This window comes from Electrophorus electricus, unplaced genomic scaffold, assembly GCF_041902795.1.
Source record: "Electrophorus electricus isolate QZ-2024a unplaced genomic scaffold, ASM4190279v1 Scaffold66, whole genome shotgun sequence".
NCBI classification, from domain to species: domain Eukaryota; kingdom Metazoa; phylum Chordata; class Actinopteri; order Gymnotiformes; family Gymnotidae; genus Electrophorus; species Electrophorus electricus.
In genome coordinates this window covers 327,737-341,945 of record NW_027658783.1, presented here as the reverse complement: position 1 = coordinate 341,945, position 14,209 = coordinate 327,737, and the positions used below count along the sequence as shown (strand labels likewise).

General features: G+C 47.8%; 12 non-coding genes across 12 annotated transcripts; all 12 read right to left on the bottom strand.

Annotated features, from left to right (window-relative positions):
• Window positions 1-743: 743 nt before the first annotated feature.
• Window positions 744-907, bottom strand: LOC145656358 (U1 spliceosomal RNA). The gene has a single exon (XR_014122030.1). It is a non-coding gene; the product is annotated as a U1 spliceosomal RNA (small nuclear RNA).
• Window positions 908-1,949: 1,042 nt separating this feature from the next.
• LOC145656357 (U1 spliceosomal RNA) lies at window positions 1,950-2,113 on the bottom strand. The gene has a single exon (XR_014122029.1). It is a non-coding gene; the product is annotated as a U1 spliceosomal RNA (small nuclear RNA).
• Window positions 2,114-3,155: 1,042 nt separating this feature from the next.
• On the bottom strand, window positions 3,156-3,319 carry LOC145656415 (U1 spliceosomal RNA). The gene has a single exon (XR_014122087.1). It is a non-coding gene; the product is annotated as a U1 spliceosomal RNA (small nuclear RNA).
• A 1,042-nt stretch (window positions 3,320-4,361) lies between these two features.
• Window positions 4,362-4,525, bottom strand: LOC145656356 (U1 spliceosomal RNA). The gene has a single exon (XR_014122028.1). It is a non-coding gene; the product is annotated as a U1 spliceosomal RNA (small nuclear RNA).
• Window positions 4,526-5,567: 1,042 nt separating this feature from the next.
• Window positions 5,568-5,731, bottom strand: LOC145656468 (U1 spliceosomal RNA). Its single transcript, XR_014122140.1, has one exon. It is a non-coding gene; the product is annotated as a U1 spliceosomal RNA (small nuclear RNA).
• Window positions 5,732-6,775: 1,044 nt separating this feature from the next.
• Window positions 6,776-6,939, bottom strand: LOC145656355 (U1 spliceosomal RNA). Its single transcript, XR_014122027.1, has one exon. It is a non-coding gene; the product is annotated as a U1 spliceosomal RNA (small nuclear RNA).
• A 1,042-nt stretch (window positions 6,940-7,981) lies between these two features.
• Window positions 7,982-8,145, bottom strand: LOC145656354 (U1 spliceosomal RNA). The gene has a single exon (XR_014122026.1). It is a non-coding gene; the product is annotated as a U1 spliceosomal RNA (small nuclear RNA).
• A 1,029-nt stretch (window positions 8,146-9,174) lies between these two features.
• LOC145656457 (U1 spliceosomal RNA) lies at window positions 9,175-9,338 on the bottom strand. Its single transcript, XR_014122129.1, has one exon. It is a non-coding gene; the product is annotated as a U1 spliceosomal RNA (small nuclear RNA).
• A 1,044-nt stretch (window positions 9,339-10,382) lies between these two features.
• Window positions 10,383-10,546, bottom strand: LOC145656424 (U1 spliceosomal RNA). Its single transcript, XR_014122096.1, has one exon. It is a non-coding gene; the product is annotated as a U1 spliceosomal RNA (small nuclear RNA).
• Window positions 10,547-11,577: 1,031 nt separating this feature from the next.
• Window positions 11,578-11,741, bottom strand: LOC145656454 (U1 spliceosomal RNA). The gene has a single exon (XR_014122126.1). It is a non-coding gene; the product is annotated as a U1 spliceosomal RNA (small nuclear RNA).
• A 1,044-nt stretch (window positions 11,742-12,785) lies between these two features.
• On the bottom strand, window positions 12,786-12,949 carry LOC145656422 (U1 spliceosomal RNA). The gene has a single exon (XR_014122094.1). It is a non-coding gene; the product is annotated as a U1 spliceosomal RNA (small nuclear RNA).
• Window positions 12,950-13,993: 1,044 nt separating this feature from the next.
• LOC145656260 (U1 spliceosomal RNA) lies at window positions 13,994-14,157 on the bottom strand. The gene has a single exon (XR_014121928.1). It is a non-coding gene; the product is annotated as a U1 spliceosomal RNA (small nuclear RNA).
• Window positions 14,158-14,209: the final 52 nt, after the last annotated feature.

The window sequence follows — 14,209 nt, the reverse complement described above, 5'->3', positions numbered from 1 at the left end:
GTGAATTTTTCACGATTTCTGTATTTAAACAACAAATGGAAACCGGTCTGTTTGCCCAGTGCGATGTCCATTAGTTCCCTGTGGAAAATCACAGTGGGTGCGCAGTGCTTTAGCAGTATTCTACAGTTTTATGTCTTTTCCAGGAAGGCAACGACACCCACTCATGGTGGAAAAACAGTCTGCCCCTCTCTGGCAAAAAAACCTTGATCATTTTTACATCAAACCCTAACCCTAACCCTAGCTTTAAACCTCTGGTCCAAACCCATAACGAAAGGCAATCCAAAACAAGACAAGCACCTCATTTGTGGAATTAAAACACACTCTCCAATTGGCAGTTGCTTGAAGGCTTTTTCCTCTGAGCTAGGTTTAGGGACAGAATTTAGAATTTGGTAACAAATCAAAAACAACGTGTCAAAAGGGTGTCGCTAACAGAGCTCTTACATGCTACATCAAAATGTGTCAGTACAAATCACAGCACTTTTTTTCAATGAATGATTATAAGCACACTAGTCACAAAGTAGGACTCATTCCTCCAAAGCTACCAGTTGATGAGGTGCCAGCCACTTTGTCGTTCGCCGCGGACGTCCGCGACACCCAGCCAAACAAAACAAGACATCGGGCTGTACCACCGCCGCCACCGTCCAGACAAAGGTATTACTGAACTATGCAGTTGTTTCTCTGCAACAGAGAAACTGCTCAAGCCACTGTGCTTTTATGCGTACTTCTCTTTCAACAAGTCACCTCAGGGGAGAGCGCGAACGCAGTCCCCCACGACCAGAAATTATGCAGTCGAGATTCCCGCATTTGGGGAATTCGCAATGGTCAGCACAGCCCAAGTGCAATGACTGAGCCTCGCCTTGGGCGAACCACCTTCCTGATCATGGTCTCACCCCTGCCAGGTAAGTATGCTTTGGGAAAGCAGATGTAGAGGGACCCTCTCCCCACTGCAGAACACAGGAAAAGGATAAGGATAAAGATCAGGGGGCGGGGTAGACCATGACAAGCAGGAAGGAAGGGAGAGTTAGGGGGTGGGATTGCAGGGCAATGGACTTGATCAAAGGTAAGGGAAGGGGCTGAAGGAAATTCTGGTCAAAAATCCCTGTGTAGCACCCTCTACCATCCCCACTGGATATGAATTGATCCACTACCGGCAAGCATCGTTCACCCGATCACGGACCGATACCTACGTGTGGAGAGAGCCTACGTGAATTTTTCACGATTTCTGTATTTAAACAACAAATGGAAACCGGTCTGTTTGCCCAGTGCGATGTCCATTAGTTCCCTGTGGAAAATCACAGTGGGTGCGCAGTGCTTTAGCAGTATTCTACAGTTTTATGTCTTTTCCAGGAAGGCAACGACACCCACTCATGGTGGAAAAACAGTCTGCCCCTCTCTGGCAAAAAAACCTTGATCATTTTTACATCAAACCCTAACCCTAACCCTAGCTTTAAACCTCTGGTCCAAACCCATAACGAAAGGCAATCCAAAACAAGACAAGCACCTCATTTGTGGAATTAAAACACACTCTCCAATTGGCAGTTGCTTGAAGGCTTTTTCCTCTGAGCTAGGTTTAGGGACAGAATTTAGAATTTGGTAACAAATCAAAAACAACGTGTCAAAAGAGGGTGTCGCTAACAGAGCTCTTACATGCTACATCAAAATGTGTCAGTACAAATCACAGCACTTTTTTTCAATGAATGATTATAAGCACACTAGTCACAAAGTAGGACTCATTCCTCCAAAGCTACCAGTTGATGAGGTGCCAGCCACTTTGTCGTTCGCCGCGGACGTCCGCGACACCCAGCCAAACAAAACAAGACGTTGGGCTGTACCACCGCCGCCACCGTCCAGACAAAGGTATTACTGAACTATGCAGTTGTTTCTCTGCAACAGAGAAACTGCTCAAGCCACTGTGCTTTTATGCGTACTTCTCTTTCAACAAGTCACCTCAGGGGAGAGCGCGAACGCAGTCCCCCACGACCAGAAATTATGCAGTCGAGATTCCCGCATTTGGGGAATTCGCAATGGTCAGCACAGCCCAAGTGCAATGACTGAGCCTCGCCTTGGGCGAACCACCTTCCTGATCATGGTCTCACCCCTGCCAGGTAAGTATGCTTTGGGAAAGCAGATGTAGAGGGACCCTCTCCCCACTGCAGAACACAGGAAAAGGATAAGGATAAAGATCAGGGGGCGGGGTAGACCATGACAAGCAGGAAGGAAGGGAGAGTTAGGGGGTGGGATTGCAGGGCAATGGACTTGATCAAAGGTAAGGGAAGGGGCTGAAGGAAATTCTGGTCAAAAATCCCTGTGTAGCACCCTCTACCATCCCCACTGGATATGAATTGATCCACTACCGGCAAGCATCGTTCACCCGATCACGGACCGATACCTACGTGTGGAGAGAGCCTACGTGAATTTTTCACGATTTCTGTATTTAAACAACAAATGGAAACCGGTCTGTTTGCCCAGTGCGATGTCCATTAGTTCCCTGTGGAAAATCACAGTGGGTGCGCAGTGCTTTAGCAGTATTCTACAGTTTTGTGTCTTTTCCAGGAAGGCAACGACACCCACTCATGGTGGAAAAACAGTCTGCCCCTCTCTGGCAAAAAAACCTTGATCATTTTTACATCAAACCCTAACCCTAACCCTAGCTTTAAACCTCTGGTCCAAACCCATAACGAAAGGCAATCCAAAACAAGACAAGCACCTCATTTGTGGAATTAAAACACACTCTCCAATTGGCAGTTGCTTGAAGGCTTTTTCCTCTGAGCTAGGTTTAGGGACAGAATTTAGAATTTGGTAACAAATCAAAAACAACGTGTCAAAAGAGGGTGTCGCTAACAGAGCTCTTACATGCTACATCAAAATGTGTCAGTACAAATCACAGCACTTTTTTTCAATGAATGATTATAAGCACACTAGTCACAAAGTAGGACTCATTCCTCCAAAGCTACCAGTTGATGAGGTGCCAGCCACTTTGTCGTTCGCCGCGGACGTCCGCGACACCCAGCCAAACAAAACAAGACGTTGGGCTGTACCACCGCCGCCACCGTCCAGACAAAGGTATTACTGAACTATGCAGTTGTTTCTCTGCAACAGAGAAACTGCTCAAGCCACTGTGCTTTTATGCGTACTTCTCTTTCAACAAGTCACCTCAGGGGAGAGCGCGAACGCAGTCCCCCACGACCAGAAATTATGCAGTCGAGATTCCCGCATTTGGGGAATTCGCAATGGTCAGCACAGCCCAAGTGTAATGACTGAGCCTCGCCTTGGGCGAACCACCTTCCTGATCATGGTCTCACCCCTGCCAGGTAAGTATGCTTTGGGAAAGCAGATGTAGAGGGACCCTCTCCCCACTGCAGAACACAGGAAAAGGATAAGGATAAAGATCAGGGGGCGGGGTAGACCATGACAAGCAGGAAGGAAGGGAGAGTTAGGGGGTGGGATTGCAGGGCAATGGACTTGATCAAAGGTAAGGGAAGGGGCTGAAGGAAATTCTGGTCAAAAATCCCTGTGTAGCACCCTCTACCATCCCCACTGGATATGAATTGATCCACTACCGGCAAGCATCGTTCACCCGATCACGGACCGATACCTACGTGTGGAGAGAGCCTACGTGAATTTTTCACGATTTCTGTATTTAAACAACAAATGGAAACCGGTCTGTTTGCCCAGTGCGATGTCCATTAGTTCCCTGTGGAAAATCACAGTGGGTGCGCAGTGCTTTAGCAGTATTCTACAGTTTTGTGTCTTTTCCAGGAAGGCAACGACACCCACTCATGGTGGAAAAACAGTCTGCCCCTCTCTGGCAAAAAAACCTTGATCATTTTTACATCAAACCCTAACCCTAACCCTAGCTTTAAACCTCTGGTCCAAACCCATAACGAAAGGCAATCCAAAACAAGACAAGCACCTCATTTGTGGAATTAAAACACACTCTCCAATTGGCAGTTGCTTGAAGGCTTTTTCCTCTGAGCTAGGTTTAGGGACAGAATTTAGAATTTGGTAACAAATCAAAAACAACGTGTCAAAAGAGGGTGTCGCTAACAGAGCTCTTACATGCTACATCAAAATGTGTCAGTACAAATCACAGCACTTTTTTTCAATGAATGATTATAAGCACACTAGTCACAAAGTAGGACTCATTCCTCCAAAGCTACCAGTTGATGAGGTGCCAGCCACTTTGTCGTTCGCCGCGGACGTCCGCGACACCCAGCCAAACAAAACAAGACGTTGGGCTGTACCACCGCCGCCACCGTCCAGACAAAGGTATTACTGAACTATGCAGTTGTTTCTCTGCAACAGAGAAACTGCTCAAGCCACTGTGCTTTTATGCGTACTTCTCTTTCAACAAGTCACCTCAGGGGAGAGCGCGAACGCAGTCCCCCACGACCAGAAATTATGCAGTCGAGATTCCCGCATTTGGGGAATTCGCAATGGTCAGCACAGCCCAAGTGCAATGACTGAGCCTCGCCTTGGGCGAACCACCTTCCTGATCATGGTCTCACCCCTGCCAGGTAAGTATGCTTTGGGAAAGCAGATGTAGAGGGACCCTCTCCCCACTGCAGAACACAGGAAAAGGATAAGGATAAAGATCAGGGGGCGGGGTAGACCATGACAAGCAGGAAGGAAGGGAGAGTTAGGGGGTGGGATTGCAGGGCAATGGACTTGATCAAAGGTAACGGAAGGGGCTGAAGGAAATTCTGGTCAAAAATCCCTGTGTAGCACCCTCTACCATCCCCACTGGATATGAATTGATCCACTACCGGCAAGCATCGTTCACCCGATCACGGACCGATACCTACGTGTGGAGAGAGCCTACGTGAATTTTTCACGATTTCTGTATTTAAACAACAAATGGAAACCGGTTTGTTTGCCCAGTGCGATGTCCATTAGTTCCCTGTGGAAAATCACAGTGGGTGCGCAGTGCTTTAGCAGTATTCTACAGTTTTATGTCTTTTCCAGGAAGGCAACGACACCCACTCATGGTGGAAAAACAGTCTGCCCCTCTCTGGCAAAAAAACCTTGATCATTTTTACATCAAACCCTAACCCTAACCCTAGCTTTAAACCTCTGGTCCAAACCCATAACGAAAGGCAATCCAAAACAAGACAAGCACCTCATTTGTGGAATTAAAACACACTCTCCAATTGGCAGTTGCTTGAAGGCTTTTTCCTCTGAGCTAGGTTTAGGGACAGAATTTAGAATTTGGTAACAAATCAAAAACAACGTGTCAAAAGAGGGTGTCGCTAACGGAGCTCTTACATGCTACATCAAAATGCGTCAGTACAAATCACAGCACTTTTTTTCAATGAATGATTATAAGCACACTGGTCACAAAGTAGGACTCATTCCTCAAAAGCTACCAGTTGATGAGGTGCCAGCCACTTTGTCGTTCGCCGCGGACGTCCGCGACACCCAGCCAAACAAAACGAGACGTCGCGCTGTACCACCGCCGCCACCGTCCAGACAAAGGCATTACTGAACTATGCAGTTGTTTCTCTGCAACAGAGAAACTGCTCAAGCCACCGTCCTTTTATGCGTACCTCTCTTTCAACAAAGCACCTCAGGGGAGAGCGCGAACGCAGTCCCCCACTACCAGAAATTATGCAGTCGAGATTCCCGCATTTGGGGAATTCGCAAGGGTCAGCACAGCCCAAGTGCAATGACTGAGCCTCGCCTTGGGCGAACCACCTTCCTGATCATGGTCTCACCCCTGCCAGGTAAGTATGCTTTGGGAAAGCAGATGTAGAGGGACCCTCTCCCCACTGCAGAACACAGGAAAAGGATAAGGATAAAGAGCAGGGGGCGGGGTAGACCATGACAAGCAGGAAGGAAGGGAGAGTTAGGGGGCGGGATTGCAGGGCAATGGACTTGATCAAAGGTAAGGGAAGGGGCTGAAGGAAATTCTGGTCAAAAATCCCTATGTGTAGCACCCTCTACCATCCCCACTGGATATGAATTGATCCACTACCGGCAAGCATCGTTCACCCGATCACGGACCGATACCTACGTATGGAGAGAGCCTACGTGAATTTTTCACGATTTCTGTATTTAAACAACAAATGGAAACCGGTCTGTTTGCCCAGTGCGATGTCCATTAGTTCCCTGTGGAAAATCACAGTGGGTGCGCAGTGCTTTAGCAGTATTCTACAGTTTTATGTCTTTTCCAGGAAGGCAACGACACCCACTCATGGTGGAAAAACAGTCTGCCCCTCTCTGGCAAAAAAACCTTGATCATTTTTACATCAAACCCTAACCCTAACCCTAGCTTTAAACCTCTGGTCCAAACCCATAACGAAAGGCAATCCAAAACAAGACAAGCACCTCATTTGTGGAATTAAAACACACTCTCCAATTGGCAGTTGCTTGAAGGCTTTTTCCTCTGAGCTAGGTTTAGGGACAGAATTTAGAATTTGGTAACAAATCAAAAACAACGTGTCAAAAGAGGGTGTCGCTAACGGAGCTCTTACATGCTACATCAAAATGCGTCAGTACAAATCACAGCACTTTTTTTCAATGAATGATTATAAGCACACTGCTCACAAAGTAGGACTCATTCCTCAAAAGCTACCAGTTGATGAGGTGCCAGCCACTTTGTCGTTCGCCGCGGACGTCCGCGACACCCAGCCAAACAAAACGAGACGTCGCGCTGTGCCACCGCCGCCACCATCCAGACAAAGGCATTACTGAACTATGCAGTTGTTTCTCTGCAACAGAGAAACTGCTCAAGCCACCGTCCTTTTATGTGTACCTCTCTTTCAACAAGTCACCTCAGGGGAGAGCGCGAACGCAGTCCCCCACGACCAGAAATTATGCAGTCGAGATTCCCGCATTTGGGGAATTCGCAATGGTCAGCACAGCCCAAGTGCAATGACTGAGCCTCGCCTTGGGCGAACCACCTTCCTGATCATGGTCTCACCCCTGCCAGGTAAGTATGCTTTGGGAAAGCAGATGTAGAGGGACCCTCTCCCCACTGCAGAACACAGGAAAAGGATAAGGATAAAGATCAGGGGGCGGGGTAGACCATGACAAGCAGGAAGGAAGGGAGAGTTAGGGGGTGGGATTGCAGGGCAATGGACTTGATCAAAGGTAAGGGAAGGGGCTGAAGGAAATTCTGGTCAAAAATCCCTGTGTAGCACCCTCTACCATCCCCACTGGATATGAATTGATCCACTACCGGCAAGCATCGTTCACCCGATCACGGACCGATACCTACGTGTGGAGAGAGCCTACGTGAATTTTTCACGATTTCTGTATTTAAACAACAAATGGAAACCGGTCTGTTTGCCCAGTGCGATGTCCATTAGTTCCCTGTGGAAAATCACAGTGGGTGCGCAGTGCTTTAGCAGTATTCTACAGTTTTATGTCTTTTCCAGGAAGGCAACGACACCCACTCATGGTGGAAAAACAGTCTGCCCCTCTCTGGCAAAAAAACCTTGATCATTTTTACATCAAACCCTAACCCTAACCCTAGCTTTAAACCTCTGGTCCAAACCCATAACGAAAGGCAATCCAAAACAAGACAAGCACCTCATTTGTGGAATTAAAACACACTCTCCAATTGGCAGTTGCTTGAAGGCTTTTTCCTCTGAGCTAGGTTTAGGGACAGAATTTAGAATTTGGTAACAAATCAAAAACAACGTGTCAAAAGAGGGTGTCGCTAACAGAGCTCTTACATGCTACATCAAAATGTGTCAGTACAAATCACAGCACTTTTTTTCAATGAATGATTATAAGCACACTAGTCACAAAGTAGGACTCATTCCTCCAAAGCTACCAGTTGATGAGGTGCCAGCCACTTTGTCGTTCGCCGCGGACGTCCGCGACACCCAGCCAAACAAAACAAGACGTTGGGCTGTACCACCGCCGCCACCGTCCAGACAAAGGTATTACTGAACTATGCAGTTGTTTCTCTGCAACAGAGAAACTGCTCAAGCCACTGTGCTTTTATGCGTACTTCTCTTTCAACAAGTCACCTCAGGGGAGAGCGCGAACGCAGTCCCCCACGACCAGAAATTATGCAGTCGAGATTCCCGCATTTGGGGAATTCGCAATGGTCAGCACAGCCCAAGTGCAATGACTGAGCCTCGCCTTGGGCGAACCACCTTCCTGATCATGGTCTCACCCCTGCCAGGTAAGTATGCTTTGGGAAAGCAGATGTAGAGGGACCCTCTCCCCACTGCAGAACACAGGAAAAGGATAAGGATAAAGATCAGGGGGCGGGGTAGACCATGACAAGCAGGAAGGAAGGGAGAGTTAGGGGGTGGGATTGCAGGGCAATGGACTTGATCAAAGGTAAGGGAAGGGGCTGAAGGAAATTCTGGTCAAAAATCCCTGTGTAGCACCCTCTACCATCCCCACTGGATATGAATTGATCCACTACCGGCAAGCATCGTTCACCCGATCACGGACCGATACCTACGTGTGGAGAGAGCCTACGTGAATTTTTCACGATTTCTGTATTTAAACAACAAATGGAAACCGGTTTGTTTGCCCAGTGCGATGTCCATTAGTTCCCTGTGGAAAATCACAGTGGGTGCGCAGTGCTTTAGCAGTATTCTACAGTTTTATGTCTTTTCCAGGAAGGCAACGACACCCACTCATGGTGGAAAAACAGTCTGCCCCTCTCTGGCAAAAAAACCTTGATCATTTTTACATCAAACCCTAACCCTAACCCTAGCTTTAAACCTCTGGTCCAAACCCATAACGAAAGGCAATCCAAAACAAGACAAGCACCTCATTTGTGGAATTAAAACACACTCTCCAATTGGCAGTTGCTTGAAGGCTTTTTCCTCTGAGCTAGGTTTAGGGACAGAATTTAGAATTTGGTAACAAATCAAAAACAACGTGTCAAAAGAGGGTGTCGCTAACGGAGCTCTTACATGCTACATCAAAATGCGTCAGTACAAATCACAGCACTTTTTTTCAATGAATGATTATAAGCACACTGGTCACAAAGTAGGACTCATTCCTCAAAAGCTACCAGTTGATGAGGTGCCAGCCACTTTGTCGTCCGCGACACCCAGCCAAACAAAACGAGACGTCGCGCTGTACCACCGCCGCCACCGTCCAGACAAAGGTATTACTGAACTATGCAGTTGTTTCTCTGCAACAGAGAAACTGCTCAAGCCACCGTCCTTTTATGTGTACCTCTATTTCAACAAAGCACCTCAGAGGAGAGCGCGAACGCAGTCCCCCACTACTAGAAATTATGCAGTCGAGATGCCCGCATTTGGGGAATTCGCAAGGGTCAGCACAGCCCAAGTGCAACGACTGAGCCTCGCATTGGGCGACCCACCTTCCTGATCATGGTCTCACCCCTGCCAGGTAAGCATGCTTTGGGAAAGCAGATGTAGAGGGACCCTCTCCCCACTGCAGAACACAGGAAAAGGATAAGGATAAAGAGCAGGGGGCGGGGTAGACCATGACAAGCAGGAAGGAAGGGAGAGTTAGGGGGCGGGATTGCAGGGCAATGGACTTGATCAAAGGTAAGGGAAGGGGCTGAAGGAAATTCTGGTCAAAAATCCCTATGTGTAGCACCCTCTACCATCCCCACTGGATATGAATTGATCCACTACCGGCAAGCATCGTTCACCCGATCACGGACCGATACCTACGTGTGGAGAGAGCCTACGTGAATTTTTCACGATTTCTGTATTTAAACAACAAATGGAAACCGGTCTGTTTGCCCAGTGCGATGTCCATTAGTTCCCTGTGGAAAATCACAGTGGGTGCGCAGTGCTTTAGCAGTATTCTACAGTTTTATGTCTTTTCCAGGAAGGCAACGACACCCACTCATGGTGGAAAAACAGTCTGCCCCTCTCTGGCAAAAAAACCTTGATCATTTTTACATCAAACCCTAACCCTAACCCTAGCTTTAAACCTCTGGTCCAAACCCATAACGAAAGGCAATCCAAAACAAGACAAGCACCTCATTTGTGGAATTAAAACACACTCTCCAATTGGCAGTTGCTTGAAGGCTTTTTCCTCTGAGCTAGGTTTAGGGACAGAATTTAGAATTTGGTAACAAATCAAAAACAACGTGTCAAAAGAGGGTGTCGCTAACGGAGCTCTTACATGCTACATCAAAATGCGTCAGTACAAATCACAGCACTTTTTTTCAATGAATGATTATAAGCACACTGGTCACAAAGTAGGACTCATTCCTCAAAAGCTACCAGTTGATGAGGTGCCAGCCACTTTGTCGTTCGCCGCGGACGTCCGCGACACCCAGCCAAACAAAACGAGACGTCGCGCTGTACCACCGCCGCCACCGTCCAGACAAAGGTATTACTGAACTATGCAGTTGTTTCTCTACAACAGAGAAACTGCTCAAGCCACCGTCCTTTTATGCGTACCTCTCTTTCAACAAAGCACCTCAGGGGAGAGCGCGAATGCAGTCCCCCACTACCAGAAATTATGCAGTCGAGATTCCCGCATTGGGGGAATTCGCAAGGGTCAGCACAGCCCAAGTGCAATGACTGAGCCTCGCCTTGGGCGAACCACCTTCCTGATCGTGGTCTCACCCCTGACAGGTAAGTATGCTTTGGGAAAGCAGATGTAGAGGGACCCTCTCCCCACTGCAGAACACAGGAAAAGGATAAGGATAAAGATCAGGGGGCGGGGTAGACCATGACAAGCAGGAAGGAAGGGAGAGTTAGGGGGCGGGATTGCAGGGCAATGGACTTGATCAAAGGTAAGGGAAGGGGCTGAAGGAAATTCTGGTCAAAAATCCCTATGTGTAGCACCCTCTACCATCCCCACTGGATATGAATTGATCCACTACCGGCAAGCATCGTTCACCCGATCACGGACCGATACCTACGTGTGGAGAGAGCCTACGTGAATTTTTCACGATTTCTGTATTTAAACAACAAATGGAAACCGGTTTGTTTGCCCAGTGCGATGTCCATTAGTTCCCTGTGGAAAATCACAGTGGGTGCGCAGTGCTTTAGCAGTATTCTACAGTTTTATGTCTTTTCCAGGAAGGCAACGACACCCACTCATGGTGGAAAAACAGTCTGCCCCTCTCTGGCAAAAAAACCTTGATCATTTTTACATCAAACCCTAACCCTAACCCTAGCTTTAAACCTCTGGTCCAAACCCATAACGAAAGGCAATCCAAAACAAGACAAGCACCTCATTTGTGGAATTAAAACACACTCTCCAATTGGCAGTTGCTTGAAGGCTTTTTCCTCTGAGCTAGGTTTAGGGACAGAATTTAGAATTTGGTAACAAATCAAAAACAACGTGTCAAAAGAGGGTGTCGCTAACGGAGCTCTTACATGCTACATCAAAATGCGTCAGTACAAATCACAGCACTTTTTTTCAATGAATGATTATAAGCACACTGGTCACAAAGTAGGACTCATTCCTCAAAAGCTACCAGTTGATGAGGTGCCAGCCACTTTGTCGTCCGCGACACCCAGCCAAACAAAACGAGACGTCGCGCTGTACCACCGCCGCCACCGTCCAGACAAAGGTATTACTGAACTATGCAGTTGTTTCTCTGCAACAGAGAAACTGCTCAAGCCACCGTCCTTTTATGTGTACCTCTATTTCAACAAAGCACCTCAGAGGAGAGCGCGAACGCAGTCCCCCACTACTAGAAATTATGCAGTCGAGATGCCCGCATTTGGGGAATTCGCAAGGGTCAGCACAGCCCAAGTGCAACGACTGAGCCTCGCATTGGGCGAACCACCTTCCTGATCATGGTCTCACCCCTGCCAGGTAAGCATGCTTTGGGAAAGCAGATGTAGAGGGACCCTCTCCCCACTGCAGAACACAGGAAAAGGATAAGGATAAAGAGCAGGGGGCGGGGTAGACCATGACAAGCAGGAAGGAAGGGAGAGTTAGGGGGCGGGATTGCAGGGCAATGGACTTGATCAAAGGTAAGGGAAGGGGCTGAAGGAAATTCTGGTCAAAAATCCCTATGTGTAGCACCCTCTACCATCCCCACTGGATATGAATTGATCCACTACCGGCAAGCATCGTTCACCCGATCACGGACCGATACCTACGTGTGGAGAGAGCCTACGTGAATTTTTCACGATTTCTGTATTTAAACAACAAATGGAAACCGGTCTGTTTGCCCAGTGCGATGTCCATTAGTTCCCTGTGGAAAATCACAGTGGGTGCGCAGTGCTTTAGCAGTATTCTACAGTTTTATGTCTTTTCCAGGAAGGCAACGACACCCACTCATGGTGGAAAAACAGTCTGCCCCTCTCTGGCAAAAAAACCTTGATCATTTTTACATCAAACCCTAACCCTAACCCTAGCTTTAAACCTCTGGTCCAAACCCATAACGAAAGGCAATCCAAAACAAGACAAGCACCTCATTTGTGGAATTAAAACACACTCTCCAATTGGCAGTTGCTTGAAGGCTTTTTCCTCTGAGCTAGGTTTAGGGACAGAATTTAGAATTTGGTAACAAATCAAAAACAACGTGTCAAAAGAGGGTGTCGCTAACGGAGCTCTTACATGCTACATCAAAATGCGTCAGTACAAATCACAGCACTTTTTTTCAATGAATGATTATAAGCACACTGGTCACAAAGTAGGACTCATTCCTCAAAAGCTACCAGTTGATGAGGTGCCAGCCACTTTGTCGTTCGCCGCGGACGTCCGCGACACCCAGCCAAACAAAACGAGACGTCGCGCTGTACCACCGCCGCCACCGTCCAGACAAAGGTATTACTGAACTATGCAGTTGTTTCTCTACAACAGAGAAACTGCTCAAGCCACCGTCCTTTTATGCGTACCTCTCTTTCAACAAAGCACCTCAGGGGAGAGCGCGAATGCAGTCCCCCACTACCAGAAATTATGCAGTCGAGATTCCCGCATTGGGGGAATTCGCAAGGGTCAGCACAGCCCAAGTGCAATGACTGAGCCTCGCCTTGGGCGAACCACCTTCCTGATCGTGGTCTCACCCCTGACAGGTAAGTATGCTTTGGGAAAGCAGATGTAGAGGGACCCTCTCCCCACTGCAGAACACAGGAAAAGGATAAGGATAAAGATCAGGGGGCGGGGTAGACCATGACAAGCAGGAAGGAAGGGAGAGTTAGGGGGCGGGATTGCAGGGCAATGGACTTGATCAAAGGTAAGGGAAGGGGCTGAAGGAAATTCTGGTCAAAAATCCCTATGTGTAGCACCCTCTACCATCCCCACTGGATATGAATTGATCCACTACCGGCAAGCATCGTTCACCCGATCACGGACCGATACCTACGTGTGGAGAGAGCCTACGTGAATTTTTCACGATTTCTGTATTTAAACAACAAATGGAAACCGGTCTGTTTGCCCAGTGCGATGTCCATTAGTTCCCTGTGGAAAATCACAGTGGGTGCGCAGTGCTTTAGCAGTATTCTACAGTTTTATGTCTTTTCCAGGAAGGCAACGACACCCACTCATGGTGAAAAAACAGTCTGCCCCTCTCTGGCAAAAAAACCTTGATCATTTTTACATCAAACCCTAACCCTAACCCTAGCTTTAAACCTCTGGTCCAAACCCATAACGAAAGGCAATCCAAAACAAGACAAGCACCTCATTTGTGGAATTAAAACACACTCTCCAATTGGCAGTTGCTTGAAGGCTTTTTCCTCTGAGCTAGGTTTAGGGACAGAATTTAGAATTTGGTAACAAATCAAAAACAACGTGTCAAAAGAGGGTGTCGCTAACGGAGCTCTTACATGCTACATCAAAATGCGTCAGTACAAATCACAGCACTTTTTTTCAATGAATGATTATAAGCACACTGGTCACAAAGTAGGACTCATTCCTCAAAAGCTACCAGTTGATGAGGTGCCAGCCACTTTGTCGTTCGCCGCGGACGTCCGCAACACCCAGCCAAACAAAACGAGACGTCGCGCTGTACCACCACCGCCACCGTCCAGACAAAGGTATTACTGAACTATGCAGTTGTTTCTCTGCAACAGAGAAACTGCTCAAGCCACCGTCCTTTTATGCGTACCTCTCTTTCAACAAAGCACCTCAGGGGAGAGCACGAACGCAGTCCCCCACTACCAGAAATTACGCAGTCGAGATTCCCACATTTGGGGAATTCGCAAGGGTCAGCACAGCCCAAGTGCAATGACTGAGCCTCGCCTTGGGCGAACCACCTTCCTGATCATGGTCTCACCCCTGCCAGGTAAGTATGCTTTGGGAAAGCAGATGTAGAGGGACCCTCTCCCCACTGCAGAACACAGGA